Source organism: Rattus rattus, chromosome 4 (genome assembly GCF_011064425.1).
Source record: "Rattus rattus isolate New Zealand chromosome 4, Rrattus_CSIRO_v1, whole genome shotgun sequence".
Taxonomy (NCBI): Eukaryota; Metazoa; Chordata; class Mammalia; order Rodentia; family Muridae; genus Rattus; species Rattus rattus.
Window position 1 is genome coordinate 103,152,302 of NC_046157.1, and position 25,755 is coordinate 103,178,056.

A 25,755-nucleotide genomic window follows, 5' to 3' on the forward strand; every position below is an offset into this window, starting at 1 on the left:
GATCTCCCTGCCTCATAATTCATCTCAGATGGCCTTCCTAAACTAACACCTTCTAAAGTAGCATATTTTTTAGTTTTTAAAATAATTTTATGATTATTCATTAAACCTCTTTACTTGTAAAGTTCTTAAGTTCTTAGGAAGTCTGCTCATTATGCCACACATTCGTCTGAATGTCTTTTTTTTAATAAAAACTTGCTGAGAACTTAATTCTTAAATCTCATCTTAGTTAGGTTTCATTCCTTTGCTTTATTCCTTGAAATGTCATTATTTATATGTCTTGAAAGATTTTTCAATCATGTTTCACAGTGACGACAATATCTTATGTTTGTCTTATAGCAGTATAAAGTACAAGCTCTTCAAGTATTTATTCTATTGCCTGTAAAATTACTTATTAAAGTTGTGTCATTTTCTTTCAGGTAATTCTACTTCTCATTTTGCAGACTGGGTTTTTTTTTCCCTGTTGCTAGGGATGTTGATTGTTTATTCATCTTGAAGTAGGAGAGATCGTCATAGGGATTGATGATGGCCCAGGGACAATATGTAAATTTCTTTGATGTACATTAATGTTAGGCCGATTGGGATAATTTTCAATTTTAAAGTGTGCAGTTGAGGTCTGAACACTCAACATATTCTCATGACCTTTCAGGAATCATACAAAATGCTTTACCTGGCTATAATGGGTAATGTTTGATACACCAACTTTCTGGTTTCCTTTCTGAGAAAAAAAAAAACAATGTGTAATGATATGTGATTTTAAAAAATTAAGTTATTTACAATCCAAACACTGTTCCCTCTCTTGGTTTCCCCCTCGCTGAGTGCCCCACCCCTCCCCTTCAGCTCTGAGACGGTAGCTCCCCTGCAATGTATCCCCCAACCCTGGCACATCAAGTCATTGCAGGATCAAGTCCGTCCTCTCCCACTGAAGCAGGACTAGGCAACCCTCTGTTACATATGTGCCGGAAGCCTTCATGGTTCTTCATGAGTGGCTCAGTCTCTGAGAGCTCTCAGGATTCAAGGTTAGTTGACACTGTTGGTCTTCCTATGGGGTTACCATCCCCTTCAGTTCCTTTAAACTTTCCCCCAACTCTTCCAATAAGGGTTCCCCTGTCTAATGTTTGACTCTGGGTCCACAACCTGTTTCAGTCAACTGCTGGGTAAAGCCTCTCAGAGGGCAGGTATTCTAGCCTCCTGTCTACAATCATAACAGAGTATCATTAATAGTGTCAGGGACTGGTGATTGCCCATGAGATTATTTTCAAATAATTGTATTAGTTGACTGTTCCTTCAGGTTCTGCTCTATCTTTATCCCTGAATTTCTTTCAGACAGTACAACATTTGTGTCAAAAATTTTGTGTGAGGGTTGGTGTCCTTATGCCTCCACTGAGGGTCCTGCCTGACTACAGGAGATGGCATCTTCAGGTTCCATATCCTCCTGGTAGGCATCTCAGTTAAGGTCACCCATATTGACTCTGAGAACTCCTAGAGATACAGCCCCATACCCCTGAGCACCTACAAATTTCCATTCATTCTCCCGGGCCTCTGGGTTTCTCCCCTAACTATTTACACACCTGATTCTTCTCTCCCTTCCCCTCTTCCACCCAAGTCCCCTCCTTCCTCTGCCTCCCATGACTATTTTGTCCCTACTTCTAAGTGGGATTCAAACTTCTTCATTTGGGCCTTCCTTCTTGCTTATCTTCTTTGAGTCTGTGGGGTGTATCATGGATATTCTGTACTTTATGGCTAATATCCACTTATTAGTGAGTACACTATGCATGTCCTTTTGGGTATGATTTACCTCACTCAGCATATTTTCTAGTTCCATCCATCTGCCTGCAAAATTCATGATGTCCTTGTTTTTAATATCTCCACATCCCTGCCAACTTGAGTTTTTGATCTTAGCCACTCTGACTGGTGTAAGGTGGAATTTCAGAGTTTTTTTCTTTTTATTTCTCCAATAATTAAGGATGTTGAATACTTCTCTCAGTACTTCTCAGCCATTCTAGATTCCGCTGTTGATCATTCATTTTAGTTTTGGCTCTGTACCTCACTTTTTAAACTATGTTATTTGGTTTGTTGGAGCCTAAGTTCTTGAGTTCTTTATGTATTTGGATATTAACCTTCTGTGAGGTGTAGGGTTAGTGAAGATCTTTTCGCAATGTGTAGGCTGTGATTTTGTCCTAATGACGGTGTCCTTTGACTTACAGAAGCTTTTCAGTTTCATGTGGTCCCATTTATCAACTGTTTGTCTTAGAGCCTGAGCCATTGGTTCTGCTCAGGAAACTGTCTCCTGTACCAATGTGTTCAAGGATATCCCCCATTTTCTCTTCTATTAGATTAAGTGTATCAGATTTTATGTTGAGGGCTTTGATATGCTTAGACTTGACTTTTGTGCGAAGTGATAAATATGGATCTATTTAGATTCTTTTACATGCAGACCTTCAGTTAGACCATTTATTGACTTTTTTTTCTTTTCTCCACTGTATGGTTTTGGATTCTTTGTAAAAAATCAAGTGTCCATAGGTGTGTGGGTTTATTTCTCCATCTTCAATTTGACTCCATCGATCAACCTGTCTGTGTATATACCAATACCATACGGTTTTTAATACTACTGTTGTGTAGAGCAGCTTCAAGTTAGGGATGGTGATACCTCCAGAAGTTATTTTATTTTACAGGACTTTTGTAGCTATCCAGGTTTTTTCTTTTGGGGGGGGTGGTTATCCATATGAAATGGTGAATTGCTCTTTAAAGACTGTAAAAACTTTTTTGGAATTTTGGTGGCAATTGCATTGAATCTGATTGATTTTTTTGTTGTTTGGTAAGATGGTCATTTTCACTATGTTAATCCTATTGACCAAGGACCACAGGCCATCTTTTCATCTTCTAATATCTTCTTCAATGTTTTCCTTCAGAGACTTGAAGTTCTTTTCATAGTGATCTGTCACATGCTAGGGCAGAGTGACAGATATTTTATATTATTTGTTGGTGATTTGAAGGGTGCTGTTTCCCTAATTTTTTCTCTTCAGTTTATCATTTGTATAAACGAAGGCTACTAATTTCTTTGTGTTAATTTTATTTCCTGCCACTTTTCTGAAGTTTTTTATTGGTTGCAGGAGTTCTCTGGTAGAATTTTGAGGGTTTCTTATGTGTACTATTATATCATTCCCATATAATGATACCTTGATGTCATCCTTTCCAATTTGTATACCCTTGATTTACTTTTGCCTTCTTATTGTTCTAGCTAGAACATCAAACACTATTTTGAATAGATAGAGAGAAAGTGGGCAGCCTTGACTTTTCCATGATTTTAGTGGAATTGTTTCAAGTTTCCCTCCATTTAATTTAATGTTGGCTTTTGGCTTGCTGTTGAAAGTCTATATTATTAGATACTAGACTGGCTACTCTAGCTTTATCTTAGATCTGTTTGCTTGGAAAATCATTTTTCCTGCCTTTTACTCCAAGTTAGTGTCTATCTTTGTATCTGAGGTGTGTTTTTCTATGCAGCAGAATGATGAATCCTGCTTATGTAACCAGTCTGTTAGCCTCTGTGTTTTTATTGGTGAATTGAGTCCATTGATGATGATAGATATTAATAACCAATGATTGTTCATTCCTGTTATTTTAATACTGGAGGTGTGTGTGTGTGTGTGTGTGTGTGTGTGTGTGTGTGTGTGTGTGTGTGTGTGATGTTATTGATGTTGTTGCTTGGGTTAACTGTAAGATTATTAATTTCTTGTGATTTCTTGGCTGTAATTACCTTCCTTGTTTTGTGGTTTTTCCTTCTAGTATCCTCTGTAGGGATGGATTAGTAGAAAGATATTCTTTAAATTTGGTTTTGTTGTGGAATATTTTGGTTTCTCTATATATGGTGATTGAGAGTTTTGCTGTATACAGTAGTCTGGATTGGTATCTATAGTCTTGTAGGGTCTTCAACAAATTTATATAGGATCTTCTGGCTTTTAAAGTCTGTCTAGAGATGTCCAGTGTAATTTGGATAGGTCTGCCTTTATACATTACTTAGACTTTTTTCCTTGCAGCTTTTAATATTCGTTTTTTTGTTGTTGTTATTCTGCACGTTTAGTGTTTTGATTATTATGTGCAGGTGGATTTTCTTTTCTAGTTTGATCTATTTGGTCTTCTGTAAGCATCTTGTAAATTTATAGCCATCTCTTTCTTTAGGTTAGGAAAGTTTTTTTTTTTCTATGATTTTGTTGAAGATGTTTTCTGGTCCTTTGAACTGCAAATCTTCACCCTTTTCTATTCCTATTATTCTTAGGTTTTATCTTTTCACTGTGTCCCAAATTTCCTGGATATTTTGAATTAGGAACTTTTTACTCTATGTATTTTCTTTGACAGAAGCATTGTTATCTTTTTCACTATCTTCTACACTTGAGATAATCTATTCCATCTCTTATAGTCTAGTGATGCTTGCATCTGTACTTTCTGATCTCTTTCCTAGATTTTCTAGAACCATAGTTGCCTCCACTTATGTTTTCTTTATTGTTTCTATTTCCATTTTTAGGTCTGGGACTGTTTTCTTCATTTCCTTCACCTGTTTGACTGTATTTTCCAGTATTTCTTTAAGGGATTTATTTGTTTCCTCTTTAAGGACTTCTACCTGTTTGATTGTGTTTTTTTGTATTTCTTTAAGGGAATTATTTATATGTTCTTTAAAAGCTTCTATTATCTTCATGAAATAAGATTTAAGGTGAGTCTCACTCTTCCGGTGTGTTAGGTTATCCCGGCCTTGGTGTAGTAGCCATATTGCATTGCCTTCCATTGATTATGTTTATGAGCTTATGTTTTAACAACTGCTTGACTCTGGTGCTATTTATCCATGGTTTCCTGTGCTAAAGCTGGTCTCCTTGCATGGATGTGGAGTTCTGGGGTGGGGGGAGTAGTGAGAAGACATGAGACTGCAGGTGGATATGCAGAGGGTAAGGAAGATGCAACTCCAAGAGAGAGGGGCAGAGTCCAGGCTGCTGGATTTAGTGAGGTTCCAGCACATGGGGGGATTGTACCTGTGGTCTCACCTCTGTCACAGTGTAAAGCAGGCCTCCTTGGAGGAAGGAGGGAGGCAGAGTTATGGGGTAGGGAGTGACTAGCCAATCTGTGACTGCAGAGCAATAGTATGCTATTCTTATTTCTACTTTTATAAAAGTGATTTCATAAAATTACCATACTTGGCAGTCTCAGTTTTAACTAATACAAAAATTTTACTGCTGATTCAGAAGAATGTGCCCTTTCTACATCTGTTAGGTTCATTCAGTTGCAAATGTAGTAAATGCTCATTACCAGATTTCTTAAGATCATGGTGATGATAGCACTTACATCATTTAACTAATTATAAACAGTAGTAGGTTCCATGTGTGGTCAAAATAGGACAGCTCTCAGAGGGTGCCCATAGAGAAAGGAGTAAACATCATTATTTTTCTGACTTAGAATGGCCCTTAGAGTTACAACTAAGCTCAGAAACATAAGTATGTTTGACCCAACTAGAACTGAGTTCAGTATAAATCCACATGAAGCACATTTGACCAAGCTAATCTAGTTTTGAGTCTAAGAAGACATTGGTTATAGGTATTTTTAAAGTCATTCCTTATTAATATCATATTAACATTTCAGTGCTATCATGACTCATGACATTTTGTGAATCTTTATAGTTGTTTATGTTAGTTATTATTGTCCATTTTTATGAAAGCAATAATGTTTATGTTACTTTTCAATAAAATTTTAATTCTATCCATGTCTCATAAAGATAGTCTGAAGTGTGTCTGTTATATAAATATTATACAATACTGGATACATTTTATTAAAAGTTTTATAATCCTCTCTGATCGTGGCCTTCAGCTCCCTGCTCCCAAACCCAGAGGGAGAGAGAGCTGATTGCCCAGACGTGTGGGAAATCCAGTGACTGCAGGGCAGGAGAAACCACCAATTCTGCCCACCTTTGCCCACATCCCTGGCCCAAGAGAAAACTGTATAGGGCATCTGGGCACAGGAAGATAGGGGCAGTCAAGCTGCAGGAGCCCTGTGGTACAGACTACGCCCAGATCTCAACAGACCCAGTCAAATAGCTCCCTGCACCCAAATCCCATGGGAGGGAGAGCTAGTCCTTCAGAGGGGCAGACACACCTGGGAAACCAGAGAAGACTACTCTCTGCCCACATTTCTGACTCTAGAGGAAAACACCTAGAACTATCTGGGCCCCCTGCGAACAGGGACCCAGGAGAAGTAGGGGCAGGGCCTTCTGGTTCCCGCCCACAGGGACAGCTGAAATCCAGTGGACAGGAACAACTACATGCCTGAAAGCAGAGCACTCTGTTCCCATAACTGGCTGAAAGGAAACAGGAAAACAGATCTACAGTACTCCTGACACACAGGCCTATAGGACGGTGAAGCAACTTCAGAAATAGCAAAACAAGGTAACACCAGAGACAACCTGATGTTGAGAGGCAAGCTCAGGAACCCAAAGCAAACACTGAATATCCAAACATACCAGAAAGGCACGATCTAGATTTAAAAATCACATTTGATCATGATAATGGAGGACTTTAAGAAAGACATAAAGAACTCCATTAGAGAAATGCAGAAAAACACAAGTAAACAAGTAGAAGCCCTTAGAGAGGAAACACAAAACCCCCTGAAAGAATTACAGGAAAACACAATCAAACAGGTGGAGAAATTGAAAATTGAAATAGAAACAATAAAGAAGCACAAAGGGAGACAACCCTGGATATAGAAAACCAAAGGAAGAGACAAGGAATTGTAGATACAAGCATCACCAACAGAATACAAGAGATAGAAGAGAGAATCTCAGGAGCAGAAGATTCCATAGAAATCATTGACACAACTGTCAAAGATAATGGAAAATGGAAAAAGCTACTGGCCCAAAACATACAGGAAATCCAGGACACAATGAGATATTCAAACCTAAGGATAATAGGTATAGAAGAGAGTGAAGATTCCCAACTCAAAGGACCAGTAAATATCTTCAACGAAATCATAGAAGTAAAGAAAGAGATGCCCATAAAAATACAAGAAGCCTACAGAACTCCAAATAGATTGGACCAAAAAAGAAACTCCTTTTGTCACATAATAGTCAAAACACCAAATGCACAAAACAAAGAAAGGATATTAAAAGCAGTAAGGGAAAAAGGTCAAGTAACATATAAAGGCAGACCTATCAGAATTACACCAGACTTCTCAACAGAGACTATGAAAACCAAAGATCCTGGACACATGTCATACACACCATAAAAGAACACATATGCCAGTCCCAGTTACTGTATTCAGCAAAACTCTTTATTAAAATAGATGGAGAAAGATATTCCATGACAAAACCAAATTTACACAATATCTTTCTACAAATCCAGCTCTACAAAGGATAATAAATAGTAAAGCCAAACACAAGGAGGCAAGCTACACCCTAGAAAAAACAAGCAACTATTTTGCAACAAAACAAAGAGAAGACAAGCACACAAACATAATCTCACCTCCAAATATGAAGATAACAGGAAGCAACCATCACTATTCCTTAATATCTCTCAACATCAATGGACTCAATCCTCCCCTCCAAAAGAAACAGATTAACAAACTGGAAACTGGATAATGAGGACCTGGCGTTTTGCTGCCTACAGGAAACACACCTCACAGAAAATAATAAACATTACCTCAGAGTAAAAGGATGGAAAACGACTTTCCAAGCAAATGGTCTGAAGAAGTAAGCTTTAGTAGCCATGCTAATATTGAGTAAAATCGATTTCAACCAAAAGTCTTCAAAAAAGATAAGGAAGGACACTTCATATTCATCGAAGGAAAAATCCACCAAGATGAACTCTCAATCCTAAATATCTATGCTCCAAATACAAGGGCACCTAAATACATAAAAGAAACCTTACTAAAGCTCAAAGCACACATTGCACCTCACACAATAATAGTAGGAGATTTCAACACCCCACTCTAATCAATGGACAGATCATGGAAACAGAAATTAAAGAGAGACATAGACAGACTAACAGAAGTTATGAACCAAATTGACTTAACAGACATTTATAGAACATTCCATCCTAAAACAAAAGGATATACCTTCTTCTCCCCACCTCATGGTACTTTATCCAAAATTGACCATATAATCTGGCACAAAACAGGCCTCAATAGATACAGAAGATAGAAATAATCCCATGCATCCTATCAGACCACCATGGGGTAAAGCTGGTCTTCAATAACAATAAGGAAAGAATGCCCACATATACATGGAAGTTGAACAATGCACTACTCAATGGTAACCTGGTCAAGGAAGAAATAAAGAAAGAAATTAAAGACTTCTTAGAATTTAATGAAAATGAAGGTACAATGTACCCAAACTTATGGGACACAATGAAAGCTGTGCTAAGAGGAAAACTCATAGGTCTGAGTGCCTGCAGAAAGAAACAGGAAAGAGCATATGTCAGCAGTTTGACAGCACACCTAAAAGCTCTAGAACAAAAAGAAGTAAATACACCCAGGAGGAGTAGAAGGCAGGGGAAAAAAAAATCAAACTCAGAGCTGAAATCAACCAGGTAGGAACAAAAAGGACTATACAAAGAATCAACAGAACCAAAGGCTGTTTCTTTGAGAAAATCAACAAGATTGATAAACCCTTAGCCAGATTAACCAAAGGACACAGAATGTGTTTCCAAATTAACAAAATCAGAAATGTAAAGGGAGACCTAGCAACAGAATCAGAGGAAATTCAAAAAATCATCAGATCCTACTACAAAAGCCTATATTCAACAAAACTTGAAAATCTGCAGGAAATGGACAATTTCCTAGACAGATACCAGGTACCGAAGTTAAATTAGGAACAGATAATCCATTTAAATAAGCCCATATCTCCTAAAGAAATAGAAGCACTCATTAAAAGTCTCCCAACCAAAAAGAGCCCAGGTCCAGATGGGTTCAGTGCATAATTCTATCATACCTTCAGAGAAGACCTCATACCAATACTATCAAAACTATCCCACAAAATTTAAACAGATGGAGTGCTAACAAATTCCTTCTATGAAGTCACAATTACTGTTATACCTAAACCACACAAAGGCCCAAAAATGAAAGAGAACTTCAGACAATTTCCCTTATGAATATTAACGCAAAAATACTCAAAATCCAAGAGCACATCAAAACAATCATCCATTATGATCAAGTAGGCTTGATCCCAGGTATGCAGGCACGGTTTAATATACGGAAAAGAATCAACGTAATCCACTATATAAAGAAACTGAAAGATAAAAACCACATGATCATTTCATTAGATGCTGAGAAAACATTTGACAAAATTCAACACCCCTTCATCATAAAAGTCCTGGAAACAACAGGAATTCAAGGCCCATACCTAAACATAGCAGAAGCTATATACAGCAAACCAGTAGCTTACATTAAACTAAATGGAAAGAAACTTGAAGCAATCCCCCTAAAATCAGGGATGAGACAAGGCTACCCACTCTCTCCCTACTTATTCAATATAGTTCTGGAAATCCTAGCCAGAGCAATCAGACAACAAAAGGAGATCAAGGGGATACAGATTGGAAAGGAAGAAGTCAAAATATCACTATTTGCAGATGATATGATAGTATATTTAAGTGATCCCAAAAGTTCCACCAGAGAACTACTAAAGCTGATAAACAACTTCAGCAAAGTGGCTGGGTATAAAATTAACTCAAATAAATCAGTAGTCTTCCTCTACACAAAAGAGAAACAAGTCGAGAAAGAAATTAGGGAAATGACACCTTTCCTAATAGTCCCAAATAATATAAAATACCTCGGTGTGACTTTAGCCAAGCAAGTGAAAGATCTGTATGATAAGAACTTCAAGTCTCTGAAGAAAGAAATTGAAGATCTCAGAAGATGGAAAGATCTCCAATGCTCATGGATTGGCAGAATTAATATAGTGAAAATGGCCACTTTAACCAAAAGAAATCTACAGATTCAATTCCCATCAAAATTCCCCCTTAATTTTTTATACAAATAGAAAGAGAAAATTTCAAATTCATTTGGAATAGCATAAAAACCCAGGATAGCGAAAAGTATACTCAACAATAAAAGAACTTCTGGGGGAATCACCACCTCTAACCTCAAGCTGTATTACAGAGAAACAGTCATGTAAACTGTATGATATTGGTACAGAGACAGGCAGATAGACCAGAGGAATAGAATTGAAGATCCCGAAAAGAACCCACACACCTATGGTCACTTGATTTTTGACAAAGGAGCCAAAACCATCCAATAGAAAAATGTTAGCATTTTCAGCAATTGGAGGTCAGCATGTAGAAGAATGCAGATCTATCCATGTTTATCACCCTGTACAAGGCTTAAGTCCAAGTGGATCAAGGACCTCCACATCAAACCAGATACACTCAAACTAATAGAAGTAAAAGTGGGCAAGAATCTTGAACACATGGACACTGGAGAAAATTTCCTGAACAAAACACTAATGGCTTATGTTCTAAGATCAAGAATTGACAAATGGGATCTCATAAAACTACAAAGCTTCTGTAAGGCAAAGGACACTGTTGTTATGACAAAATGGCAACCAACAGAATGGGAAAAGATCTTTACCAATCCTACAACTGATAGAGGGCTTATATTCAAAATATACAAAGAACTCATGAAGTTAGACTGCAGGGAGGCAAATAACCTTATTAAAAATGGGTTTCAGAGCTAAACAAAGAATTCACAGCTGAGGAATTTCAAATGGTTGAGAAGCACCTAAAGAAATGTTCAACATCTTTAGTCATAAGGGAAATGCAAATCAAAACAACCCTGAGATTCCACCTCATACCAGTCAGAATGGCAAAGATCAAAAACTCCGGCAACAGCAGATGCTGGCAAGGTTGTGGAGAAAGAGTAACACTCTTCCATTGTTGGTGGGATTGCAGACTGGTACAACCATTCTCGAAATCAGTCTGGAGGTTCCTCAGAAAATTGGACATTGCACTACCTGAGGACCCAGCCATACCTCTCTTGGGCATATACCCAAAAGATGCCTCCACATATAACAAAGACACATCCTTCACTATGTTCGTAGCAGCCTTATTTATAATAGCCAGAAGCTGGAAAGAACCCAGATGCCCTTCAACAGAGGAATGGATACAGAAAATGTTGTACATCTACAAAATAGAATACTACTCAGCTATCAAAAACAATGACTTTATGAAATTCATAGGCAAATGGATGGAACTGGAAAATATCATCCTGAGTGTGATAACCCAATCACAGAAAAACACACATGGTATGCACTCACTGATAAGTGGATATTAGCCCAAATGTACCAATTACTGTAGATGCACAGAATACATGAAAGTCAACAAGATGACCAAAATGCTTCACTCCTTCTTTAAAAGGGGAAAAAGAATACCCTTAGGATGGGATAGGGAGGCAAAGTTTAGAACAGAGGCTGAAGGAACACCCATTCATAGCCTGCTCCACATGTAGCCCATACATATACCGCCACCAAACTAGATAAGATGGATGAAGCAATGAAGTGCAGACTGACAGGAACCGGATGTAGATCTCTCCTGAGAGACTCAGCCAGAATACAGCAAATACATAGGTGAATGCCAGCAACAAACCACTGAACTGAGAATGGGACCCCCATTGAAGGAATCAGAGAAAGGATTGAAGGAGCTGAAGGGGCTTGAGACCCCATATGAACAACAATGCCAACCAACCAGAGTTTCCAGGGACTAAGCCACTACCCAAAGACTGTATATGGACTGACCCTGGGCTCCAACTGCATAGGTAGCAATGAAAACCTACCTATGTTAGGGCACCAGTGGAAGGGAAAACCTTTTGTCCTGCCAAGGCTGGACCCCTAGGGAATGGGATTCTTGGGGGGCAAACAATAATGTGGGGAGGATGGGAATGGGAACACCCATATAGAGGGGAGGTGGAAATGTTATGTGTATGTTGGCCTGGAAACTGCGAAAGGGAATAACATTTGAAATGTAAATAAGAAATACCCAACTTAATAAAGATGGAAAAAATGTTTTATAATGAGCACTGTAAGTTCAAGAAACAGGAAATTCCAAGTCTGAAGTAAAATAAGGAGTTATACTGTATGAGTGGTGAGTACCTAAAATAAAGGTGAGGTCAATCTGTCCAGTTATGGTCTCACAATAGCAGGTTTGACTCTAACATCTTCCTGGGAGAAAGAACAAGACATTGCTCAGATCCAAAGAATGTGACAGAAAAGAGACGTAACACCAGGCATTCATTTTTCACTGCCAGTAGAACCAGGCATCCAAAGTTTCTGTTTAGATTAAAATTCACGGGGGAAACTGTTTTGAATTCAAACCTGTATGGCTTATAAAGCAAGAAAGTTGGCAATTAGGTCAAATGCATTAACTCTCCAAGAAAGAACCTTTTGAGTATTAAGAATCATAAAGGAAGCAGGATCAACTCAGTTCATGTAGGATTTTCTACAGATCGCTGTCTTCAATATTCACTCAAGAAATTCATGATATGGTGATGGGGAACTATGCAACCTGATGAATCTTCTTATACAATACCAATAAGAAAGTGGGATAAATGCAGATTTTGTCTAGATCTTGCCTGACATTAATGTGTAATCATTTGCATGAAGATATAGAGTAAAGTAAATTTCATTCATCTGGCTTAATTGTTGTCTCAGAGAGTTGCTGCTGAATAAGTTCACTCTTTCTACTTCTTCTAGCTGAATGGTTTGCCTCACCTTTTCTGGCTCAACGCCTGTCCAAGCTGACTGATACAATCTGAGTTCTTGGGGCTTCTCACTGAATTGCTCTGCTTGGTTTCAAATTCATTCAGCATTTTCTTCTAATCTTCTGGTTCCTTCCTATTCTTTGGCTTCACCTGCTTCGGCTGACCTGCCCTGAACTGCATGAACACTTGATCAAATTTAACTCCACTGCACTGCTCTACCAACTCAACTCGAGCGCACTGTCCAAAACCACACTGACTGAACTCAACTGACCTGGACAGAACTGACAGAACTGACTTTAACTCATTTCCCTGACTCACCCACACTGACTTACTAGGACTAAGAGATCTGCATTCCTTTGTCTCCCAAGTGCAGGGATTAAAGGCATGTACTTGTTTTAAACCTTGCTAGCCTTGAGATTTGCTTGTCTCTGTCTCCTAGGATTAAAGACATACCTGTATTCCACCTGGATCACACATATCTAGAAGGTTTTTGGATGTGATTCCTTGCCAGATAAACCATGTTCCAGGATTTCAATTACTGTACATGTACACCTACATCACAATAGGATGATGAAGGAGAAGTTCTCCATTAGGGTTAGACAGATAGACCTTCAGCATAGACCTGCACCATGGCCAATCGTACCCTAGAAACATTGTCTGTTTTTTGAGGAAACTGAAAATCTGAAACACTTAACACATATAGTTAAAGATGAAATATTGACTACCAAGTATCATAGGCTCAGAAATATGCTATTTGAATGTTGAGATGGAAAGGCAGATCTCTTAGAATAATGGTTATCCAGAAGTAGAAATGACTTAACAGGGACCATATCTCAGCTTTAAATCATCTTAGTGAGAATCGTTGGATTGCTGCTCTTCCAGAATTATATCTCCCAGGAGTCAGGCAAATGCCAAATTAATTCTCTATAGAGAAAAATAACATTATGGAAGTCTGATTTTTTTCTCCATATTTTTCGTACACTATTCACCACTCGATCAAAATTAACCAGACATGTCAAAAAATATAACAATGTGATTTTTAGCCATAACAAATAGTGCATAATTGAAACAAAACCATGGGGAATTGAGATAATGGAGCTGATAAAACAGACCTGAATGCTTAATATGCACAATGAAATATATGCTACAATGAAAATTTCAGCAGATAATAGGAAGTTAGGAGCTAAGTAGGAATTGTAAAATAGAAAACCTCACTAATCTGAATTAAGCAAAGGGGAGCACATGCTAAAACACACCATGATTATCATAAGTTCTATTTGCACTCTCATGCATAATTATGTCATAGCTTTATTTAAAACATATCTTGCATAATTTTGGCACTGTTTTCTACATTCATATGTTTTTAAATGTATTTATTTCCATAGCTAATACATGGACTATATACATATGTACACACACACATATATATGTATATATATATATATATAATACTATGGAATATATACAGAACTATATATACATTTATCTATATATACATTTATATTATGGAATGAATATATATTGTTTATATATGGAATGAATATATATATATATATATATGTTGTTTGTTTCAGGCTTTGGGTCAAAATTAGATGATTATTCTGATTTGATACTTCATGAGCATGTTAATAAAATGTTGGGGAAATACATCATCAATTTTGTTTGCTTCTTAGAGATAATTGTCACCTTTCAATACTTCTTGATGATTCCTTTTATCATGTGTTGGGGAATTTTCTTTCCCATGGAGATAGTCGCTGTTTACTAGGCTTTGGTGTTTGGTGATGAACAAGACCCTTGCAATAATGATCATGTGTACTAAAGAAGAGATGTTTAGCAATAGATAAATATTACTAAATGGAGTATGTAAACAACATATTTGTTTCTGTTTGAAGAAGGTTTGTGATTGGGATTTGTGCAATGACCTGTTACAAGAGTAATGATGAAGGTTTCACTTATGTTTTCCTTAATCCTGAGTTATGAGTACTTGAGAATTAGAAAGAAGGTGTAGCTTTTTAAGAATCACAGTGGAATCCACAAACAGGAGAAGCTAAGGGCAAAGGGACAGGTGCAATGTATTAATCAGGACAGAAAAAGCTGAGTGTGATAATGGGACTCATAGGGAGGAGTCCTTATTTCTAGACTCATGACCATATCCAGTATTTTAGAGATGGGAAAATTTTGAAGGAAAGTAATTCACCTGGTTGCAATATCTTAAAACATAGAAAAAAAATGAAGTAGTCTAAGAAATTGCTGTGGGGTTAAAGACATCATTCATGTGTGTTGAGAGATGAGCACATGTTTAGGAAATATCATAAAGGATGGAATAGATGGGATCATCAAACAGTTGAACAGTGAGAAGTAGAGACAGATGTCACAATAATGAACTCCCCATTCAATGCCTGTACAATATGCAGATACCATTTATTTGCTGTGGTAGGAGTTTCTGGGCAGAGAACCAATTCAGAAAATATGTAGGCTCAACTGCAATGATTTTGAATTTAAATAATCTGCATTCCCTTCTAGAATAGTTATAAAACAGGGAAGTTTATAAATTCCAATCTTAAGAAGACACATTTTATAAATGTTTAAATGTGTGTTTAATCAGCATAAAATTGATTGGTAGAGTTCTCTAAAGTAGGTTGAGAAGAAATAACCAGATAAGATGATATCCTAAAATCATATGAACACTAATAATGGTGCAAAAACGTCGACTTTACTTCTGAACACTTAAGAAGGAAATACAAGGGACTGAGCATACGACTCAGTCAGTAAAGTACTTGTGTATGGACTTGAGGAGGATCTGAGTTAATATCCCTAGCACCCATGTAAAAAGCCAAAAATAGCTGTAAACGCTGGGTTCCTGCATTGGAAACTGAGGGCTGGAAATAGCCCCAGGAATTGCTGTTTAACCAAACAACCTAATAACCAAACTCCAGTTACAGAGACTTAATTTCAAAATACGTAGAGGGAGCAACTGAGGAAGACACCAAGAGTCAACCGCTGACCTCCTCACACATACACATATGTCAGTCCAAATGCACGCACACATTCATATGTACGTCTACACGTACAAGGCAGAAACACACACACATACGGAAAGAAGTAAGCTTAAGAATATTTGTTGGGTATAAAAGCAAATAATTACAATTAGCTGATTACTTTTATTGAGAGCCAAAACAATAAGTATAATTAATAACTCCATCTCATTCACCCCAATTCATGAAATTCTATTCACTGTCAAAGGTTTGAAGTTGGTTTTCTCTTCCTCATTATTACCACCAGTGTGCCAATTCCGAAGTATCTGGAAGTCAGTGCCCTCACCTATTTCAAGCATACTTATGAGTTCGTCTTGCTAACCTCTATCTATTCTGCCTCCAAATTAATCCTGTCAAGGAGAGATGCACACCTGGCCAATTTTCCACTCCTGTGTTGATTCATTGCCATGGTTTATATACATTGATTTTCAATTTTAGGTTAAATGTGTGGTTATAATTAAAAATTCTAATTCTTATAAGATATAATCTTCAACATCAACTGCGTCCAACTTTGAAAACATTATTTGTAATTCTACTAGGCAAAATTTAATGGCGTGTAGTATTGGGTACATTGTAATGCACTCCCATTCTCTTTATTTTTTATCATATTTAATTGTATAGTTTATGGATTTACATTTCAAATGTTATTCCCTTTCCTGGTTTCCCTCCAGAACCCCCCATCCCATCCCCTGCCTGCTACTATGAAGATGCTCCCACTCCCACACACCCACCCCCACATCCCCTGGCATTCCCCTTTACTGGGGAAACAAACCTTCACAGGACCAAGGGCTTCTCCTATTGATGCCAGACAATGACATCCTCTGCTACATATGCAGCTGGAGTACCCTGATGTGGTGTTTGGTTGGTGGTTTAGTGCCTGAGAGCTCTGGGGGGCGGGTCTAGTTGGTTGATACTGTTGTTCTTCCTATGGTATTGAAAACCCATTCAGCTCCTTCAGTCCTTTCTCTAACTTCTCCATAGAGGTCCCATACTCAGTCTGATGGTTAGCTGCAGGCATCATAATCTGTATCAGTAAGGCTCTGACAGAACCTCTCAGGAGACATCTATATCAGACTCCTGTCAGCAAGCACTTCTTGCCATCAGAAATAGTGACTGGGTTTGGTGACTGCACATGGGATGGATCCTCAGGTGGGTCAGTCGCTGGATGGCTTTTCCTTCAGTCTCTGCTCTACTCTTTATTCCTGTATTTCCTCCTGTGAATATTTTGTTCCCCCTTCTAAGAAGGACTGATGCATCCACAATTTGTTCTTCCTTCTCCTTGAGCTACATATGATCTGTGAATTGTATCTTGGATATTCTGAGCTTTTTGGCTAATATCCACTTATCAGTGAGTGCATACCATGTGTGTTCTTTTGTGATTGGGTTACCTCACTCAGATGATGTTCCATCCCTTTGCCTAAGAATTTCACGAAGTCGTTGTTTTTAATAGCTGAGAGTACTACACTCCATTGTGTAGATGTATCACATTTTCTGTATCCATTCCTCTGTTGAAGGACATCTGGGTTGTTTCCAGCTTCTGGCTATTACCACAAAATAGGCCTCAACAGATACAAGAAGATTGAAGTAATCCCCTGCATCCCATAAGATCACTATGGACTAAGGCAGGCGTTCAAGAACAACAAAAACAATAGAAAGCCCACATACACATGGAAGCTGAACCACGCTCTACTCAATGACAACTTGGTCAAGGACGAAATGAAAGAAATTAAAGACTTCTTACAATGTAATGAAAATGAAGGCACAACATACCAAAACTTCTGGGACACAATGAAGTCAGTACGAGTGTACACTAACAGGTTGACAGCACACCTGAAAGCTCTAGAACACAAAGAAGCAAATACACCCAAGAGGAGTAGACAGCAGAAAATAATTAAACTCAGAGCTGAAATCAACCAAGTAGAAACAAAAAGAAGTAGACAAAGAATCAACAAAACCAGGAGCTGTTTCTTTGAGACAATCAGTCTGTCTCTTTCTTATTCCTTTCTATGTAATGTTTAGATTATGATAAGTCAACCTGCCCATACTTCAAGAAACTTACTGTTTTTTATTGTGACAAAATAGATAGATAATTTATTCTTATAATAATTTTGTAACATAAATTATAACTAATTACAATTACTAGATGGTATCATCTAAAATACACAATCAGAATTGCTAAAAAATTACCCTGTTAATTCAATATCTGTACCTTTACCAAGGTCTCAAAATACCCCTCCTCAAACTGCTTCTACGAACCTTTACTCTATTCTCTATTTTTCTGTGTTTGGTTTTTAAAGTGCACACATAAATAATTCAGTGTTCGTATCACAGGTCCTAAAGGTGTTTCCAATTTGTCCACCCTTAGTGAATTCTTGTACACATGTTTATATCCCTTTTCTTTGAGCTGACCGGAACATGTATTTAAAAGTAATCCAGGCAAGCACTGTGATATGATACTATTTATAGCATAGGTCATATTATTAAGTTATCTTTAGGTAGAATTCAAACATATTTGTGAGTGCATTAATTTTCTAGTGTTTCTCAAGTCTAAAAATATATTTTAAAATTCTTTAAACATCTACACAAGATATAAAGTTTCTTTTAAATATTGAGAAAGTCAATTTGCTTTTGTTTTCCTCTTCTTAATATTCAAAGCTGGCCTTCTAGTCACCACAATGTACTTGTACTACAGTACTTGAAAGGCCATCCATGACCTCTTACTTGTCAATCAGTGACTGGCCTTTGTGCTTTCTGCCATGAAGCTACTGAAATTGGGGAGACAATGCTGCCTTTCACTTGCTTCTGAAATCCTCCTTTCTGTTTTACGTGACATGATGGCACTAGTTCACCCTGTTCTCCAGAAATCCACATTTACAGTATCACTTTTCCCTACAGGTGTGTCTAACTGGCAGCTATGGGTCTTCTGAGCTACAGAATAGGTATGAATGTGACCCAACGCAAAATCATAAACTTACTTAAAACATTATGAGACTTTTGGGTGGATTTTCTTTTACAACTTGATAATTCAGTTCTCAAGTGTGAACTTTGTTGATGACAATATCATGTCGTAATGCCAAAAGGTTGGACTTGCCTGCCAGCACTCACCTGAAAGGCCTGCAATATTTAAAACTCGACATAACCAGTAATAACCATTTTATAACCTGCTCTAACCTTTATTCCTTGCCCCCAAGCTTGCTACTCCTTTTATATCTGCCTATATTTAATGATAAATTTTGTCAGCCTCTGCCTAACAGTTTCCTTCGCCTTTAACAGTTCTCTACTCGGCACACGTTTGGCCACAGGCCTCCTGTGGATCCAATTTTGACTGAGGAAAGACACTAGTATAAACATTAGAAGAACATATAGAAAGTTCTAACCAATGTCATTTCCTCAAAACGTACATCTTTACTCAAAGCCATTCTTCTTCTTCTTTTTTTTCTGATGGTCAAAATTTTATTAGCCCATTTTCGTATTTGCTTCTAAATGTGGCTTCTTTCTGGAAAAGGAAAAGGTGTGTTCTTTTCTTACATGATTGTGAATACAAGCCTATCGCCTCATCGTCCTTTTTTTTTTTTTTTTTTTTTATTAACTTGAGTTTTTTTTATTTACTTTTCGAGTTTTTTTCCCTTTCCCGGTTTCCGGGCCAACATCCCCTAACCCTCCCTCTCCCTTTTTATGGGTGTTCCTCCCATCCTCCCCCATTGCCGCCTCCCCCAACAATCACGTTCACTGGGGTTCAGTCTTCAGGGACCCAGGGCTTCCCTTACACTGGTGCTCTTACTAGGATATTCAATGCAAAGCCATTCTTCTATTGAAGTGTCTCAACTGAACCATCCTTATTGATCATGTTGTAAAAAGGGTCATCAATTTTGCCCATACTACAGACTTTTCAAGTTTCTTTGTCAAAGATTCCATTGTATTCCCCAGTCTCTACTGCACCTATGGAAACTACATTTAAAAAAATCCTAACATATTCATGTTTTAAACATTATTTAATTTTTGTTCCTTACTGTCCACATGTGATTATAAAGATTCACTCTTTGATTTAGCTGCATGTCCTTCTAGTACTCTCACACTGGCAGACAGCTCCTCAAGGAAGAAAGAGATTACGGAGCAGTTTTTGATGATTGAGAGATTTACAGTGCTGTAGTAGACGTTCCTGGAAACAAGATTATAATCTTATAAACAATAACAGTAATCTTGCTATAATCTGTTTGCCTAAATGTGTTTGTAATAAAGTGATTAGCGCTAGGGCATGACCAACTCTAACAACAATGCAATGTAAAGGCGTAAAGGCGTCTTATAGATCGCGTTATGAGTCATCCTTGGAGATGCCCTAGCAACTAGACATTGCAGAAGGGAATTATTAGCCCAGCAACAGGCAAGTTTGCAGTGTCAGGTGTGCACTGATGCTCAGAAAGTATATATAGTAATGATTGCTGATGCCCAGATGAAGAGTTGGTTCGTAGGGGCCAGAGAAGCACAGAGGGCTTGGTTCAGTGAGCAGAAATAATTTCTCTGCCTAAGGGGAGGGAGACGCTTTGATTATGGCAAATAAGTGTAAGTTGCCAAGGCAAGGCTGCATATTATCCATGAATTAAAATAAAAAAAAAAGGATGCGCAGCAGAGACCTAATTAGTTGGGGGAGACGCTGTTATGACAGAGAGGAAGCAGAATCTGATGAAATTCTGTGGGCTATTCAGCTTAACCTTTGAGAATCATCATGGCTATGAGGTAGGGAGGAAATCTAATGAGAACTGCTCAACTTGGCTCTGTACAAGATTAATGGCTACAGCCTAATGTATAAAAATGGGCTTCTTCTAGACAGCACTTTTCTCTTGGAGGAAACCCAACTTCTTAAAAATGGCCAACTCCCCTTTAATTTGCGAAGTATATAAAGTTGATAATGCTGGGGATTTCATCAAAGAAGCCCACAACCGAAGAGGATCTGACCATGCACTAATTAAGTCTAAAGTCTACGGTGGTGAAGTAACCATACATACACTATCCAGAATGCTCTTTAGAAATAAAATTTACAGGACTATATTTCTCTCAAAATTGTTAAAATTTTACCTGGAAAAGGTCACTTCATAATAATTAAATGGTACTTTTTTTTAAAAAAAAATTGTTGCCAGTGAATAAATTATGGAGTTTGAGTCTACATGCTTAGAGATAATAACTATTCTAGAAGACATAACACAGATGCTGATTCAGGCAAAAAGGAATTATTTAATTGTGACAAATTTTATCACACATTTTACAAAGTCCTACCTAGGTGATCCTTTAGGGGCAATGGTACAATCTCCTTTAAAATATAGCATTTTAATATACAAACACCTTATCTCTTTATGCTCAGTAGCACATTCGAAGTTCTTACGGTGCCTTAAATAGTGACCACAACTAACTACAACATGAGTGGGTTTTTGTTTTTGTTTTTTGTTTTTTTTTTCAGCAAAATCATACATGGTTAAGGGAAGACTGACTGATTTTGTGGTCTCCAGATGAGGTTGATATCTTCACAATTTAGGGTGCGTTACCAAACTTAATCTTATGACCTGCAAGAAAGGGGGATATAGAGCCATTTATGCATTTATGGTCACCAACCAAGTAATATTCTAAAATTCATAGGTTGATATAGATTAGTATAATGTAGACATAACTCTGATGGGAGAAACATGATTTATTACTAGATAAAGTTTCAGTGTTTGCCATTTATTAATGCTGTCAACACAAAAGGAAGTTGCACCCAAGGCAAACATAGGAAGTGTCTAACAAAGTAATGTAAAAATACAAAATATCACGTTTAACCATTTCCCTATTTCTAGGTTTTAGTGCCTATAAATTTTTAACAACAACTTTGGTTAAAATATAATTGCTTCAGTTTGCCCTTCTCTGTCCTCCCTTCATGCCTTCCAATGTTTCTTTCCTTTAATTTATACTACGCCATCCCAACACTTCTTAAATTAATGGCCTTGTATGATCATTATTTTTACATATCTATAAATGCATGAAATTTGTAAGTTATATTGAACAAAAAAAGTGGGTGTGGTTCAAGCTTACAAATAAAAGCCTTATTTTTGTATAAAGAATTCCTGCAAATTTTGTAAGGTTGCAAAGGCCCACTGATATTTTTAATAACTATGTCTTTATTAATTTAAGAACATGCTATATCTTAATTCACTTGTCAGTGCGTGATTGTGAATGACAGAATCCTGGCTAAGACAGTATGATTACAGAAAAGTATCTATTACCAACTGGGTGACTAAAATCTACAGAATTTTTTTTCCTTGCCTGGTTCTGGAGGTGGCAAGCCCAAACTTCAGTGTTTGCAGAGTCATGTTACCACTTAGGCAAAGAGCTCTTTCTGCTTCTTCCTGGCTGCTAGCTGCTGGCTGCATACAAGCCTACCTTTCTTTAGCTTAAGGGGGAACCATGCCAAATGCTTCTATTTTCACAGAGCAGCCTCCCTTGTATGTATCTTTATCTCCTTTTATTTCCTTGGGAGGATAATATCTGTATTTGACTAAGGCAGCAGTTCTTAGTGGTTCTCAACCTTCCTGATGCTGCATCCCTATAGGAACGTTCTTCACGCTTTAGTGACCACTGAAAAATAAATTTATTTTCATTCCTACTTCATAACTGTAAGTTCGCTTTGTTATATATCGTGTTGTCAATGTGTATGTTTCCTGATGCTCTTAGAGGACGGCTATGAAAAGGTCATTTGACACACCGGAAGGGTCTTAACGCACAGATTGAGAACCACTAGATTAAGAGCTCGCCTTACTTCAGAAAAACTTCCTTGTTAACTAGTCATTCTTTTTAAAAATTTTATTTAATGTTTTTATTTTTACAGTCTAGATTTTATCCCCCTCCCAGGTACACCTTCTGACTGTTCCACATTCCATACTTCCTGCCTCCTCCTCACCCCGCCATGAGGATGTTCCCATCTCCCCATCCCCATGCTCCCATCCCCAACCTCACCAGAGCGCCCCACTCCCTGGGGCCTCTCCTCTCTTGAGGGTTAGGTGCATCTTCTCTGAGCCCAGACCCAGCAGTCTTCTGCTGTATACGTGTTCTGTGCCACATATCAGCTAATATATACTACCTGGTTGGAGGCTCAGTGTCTGAGAGGTCTCGGGGAGGGGGGTAGGTTAGTTGAGACAGTTGGTCCTCCTACAGGATCGCTCTCCTCCAAAGCTTCTTCCATATTTTCCCTAATTCAACCACAGGGGTCAGTAGCATCTGTCCAATGCTTTGGTGCACATATCTGCATCTGACTCTTTCAGCTGCTTGTTGGGTCTTTTGGAGGGCAGTCATGATAGGTCCCTTTTTGTGAGCACAGTAATAGTGTCAGGCCTTGGGGCCTCCTCATGAGCTGGATCCCACTTTGGGCCTGTCGCTGGAACGTCTTTTCTATGGTTCCTCTCATTTTTGTTCATGCAGTTCTTTCAAACAGGAACAATTACGGGTCAGAGTTTTTGACGGTGGGATATCAACCCTATTCCTCACCTGATGCCCTGTCTTTCTGCCGGAGGTGCCCTCAGCAGTTTCCATCTCCGTACTGTAGGGCATTTCATCTAAGGTCCCTTCCTTTGAATCCTGAGAGTCTCTTACCTCCCAGGTCTCTGGTATATTCTGGAGCCCCCAACACCCTACCTTCTGAGGTTGCCTGTTTCTATTCTTTGTGCTGGCCCTCAGGGATTCAATCTTTTTCCCTCACTTAATACCTGATCATGTTCCCCTTGTTCCTTCTCTGTCCCCTTTGCCACGCAGGTCCCTTGCTCCTCACCACCTGGGATTACTTACTTCTCCCTCCGAAGTGGCATTGAGGCATCCTCCCTTGAGCCCTTTGGCTTGTTGACCTTTTTGAGTTCTGTGGATTGTATCCTTAGTATTCTGTAAATATGTTTTGGCTAATATCCACTTGTTAGTGAGTACATACCATGCATATCCTCTTAGGTCTGAGTTACCTCACTCAGGATGATATTTTCTAGTTTCATCCATTTGCCTGCAAAACTCATGATGTCCTCATTCTTAATAGATCAGAATTGCATTTTGTAAATGAACCACATCTTCTGTATCCATTCTTCTGTCGTGGGACAACTGGGTTGTTTCCAGCTTCTGGCTATCGCCAACAAGGCTGCTATGAACATAGTGAAACATGTGCCCCTGTGGCATGGTAGGGCATATATGGGGATATGCCTAAGAGTGGTATTGCTGGATTTTCAGGTGACAAATAGGGAACTATTTTCATTTTTCTACATACAGACAGCCAGTTAGATCAGCACCATTTATTAAAGATGCTTTCTTTTTCCCATTGTATTTTTGTGGCCTTTTTGTCTAAGATCAAGTGTCCACAAGTATGTGTCTTTACTTCTGTCTTCAATTTTTTTTTTTTTTTTTTTTTTTTTTTTTTTTTATTATTAACTTGAGTATTTCTTATATACATTTAGTGTTATTCCCTTTCCCGGTTTCCGGCAAACATCCCCTCCCCCCTCCCTTCCTTATGGGTGTTCCTCCCAACCCCCCCCTTGCTGCCCTCTCCCCAACAGTCTAGTTCACGGGGGTTCAGTCTTAGCAGGACCCAGGGCTTCCCCTTCCACTGGTGCTCTTACTAGGATATTCATTGCTACCTATGAGGTCAGAGTCCAGGGTCAGTCCATGTATAGTCTTTGGGTAGTGGCTTAGTCCCTGGAAGCTCTGTTTGGTTGGCATTGCTGTACATATGGGGTCTCGAGCTCCTTCAAGCTCTTCCAGTTCTTTATCTGATTCCTTCAACGGGGGTCCTGTTCTCAGTTCAGTGGTTTCCTGCTGGCATACGCCTCTGTATTTGCTGTATTCTGGCTGTGTCTCTCAGGAGCGATCTGCATTCACATTTTGATCATCCGTCTTGAGTTTCATTTGTTCTAGGCATCTAGGGTAATTCAAGCATTTGGGCTAATAGCCACTTATCAATGAGTACATACCATGTATGTCTTTCTGTGATTGGGTTAGCTCATTCAGGATGATATTTTCCAGTTCTAACCATTTGCCTACGAATTTCATAAAGTCATTGTTTTTGATAGCTGAGTAATATTCCATTGTGTAGATGTACCACATTTTCTGTATCCATTCCTCTGTTGAAGGGCATCTGGGTTCTTTCCAGCTTCTGGCTATTATAAATAAGGCTGCGATGAACATAGTGGAGCACGAGTCTTTTTTATATGTTGGGGCATCTTTTGGGTATATGCCCAAGAGAGGTATAGCTGGGTCCTCAGGCAGTTCAATGTCCAATTTTCTGAGGAACCTCCAGACTGATTTCCAGAATGGTTGTACCAGTCTGCAATCCCACCAACAATGGAGGAGTGTTCCTTTTTCTCCACATCCTCGCCAGCATTTGCTGTCACCTGAGTTTTGATCTTAGCCATTCTCACTGGTGTGGAGGTGAAATCTCAGGGTTGTTTTTTGATTTGCATTTCCCTTATGACTAACGATGTTGAACATTTCTTTAGGTGTTTCTCAGCCATTCGGCATTCCTCAGCTGTGAATTCTTTGTTTAGCTCTGAACCCCATTTTTAATAGGGTTATTTGTCTCCCTGCGGTCTAACTTCTTGAGTTCTTTGTATATTTTGGATATAAGCCCTCTATCTGTTGTAGGATTGGTAAAGATCTTTTCCCAATCTGTTGGTTGCCATTGATCAACCTGCCTGTCTCTGCACCAATTCCATGCAGTTTTTTATCACTTGCTCTGTAGCTTGAGGTCAGGGATGGTGATTTCCCTAGATGGTTTTTTCACTATTCTGACCTTTCCAGATGAATTTGAGAATTGTTTTTTCCATGTCTTTGAAGAATCGTGTTGGATTTTGATGGGGATTGCTTTGAGTCTGTAGATTGCCTTTGGCTGGATGGCCAATTTTACTATGTTAATTCTGCCAATCCACGAGCTTGGGAGATCTCTCAATTTTCTGAGATCTTCTTTGATTTCTTTCTTGAGAGACTTGAAGTCATTGTCATACAGATATTT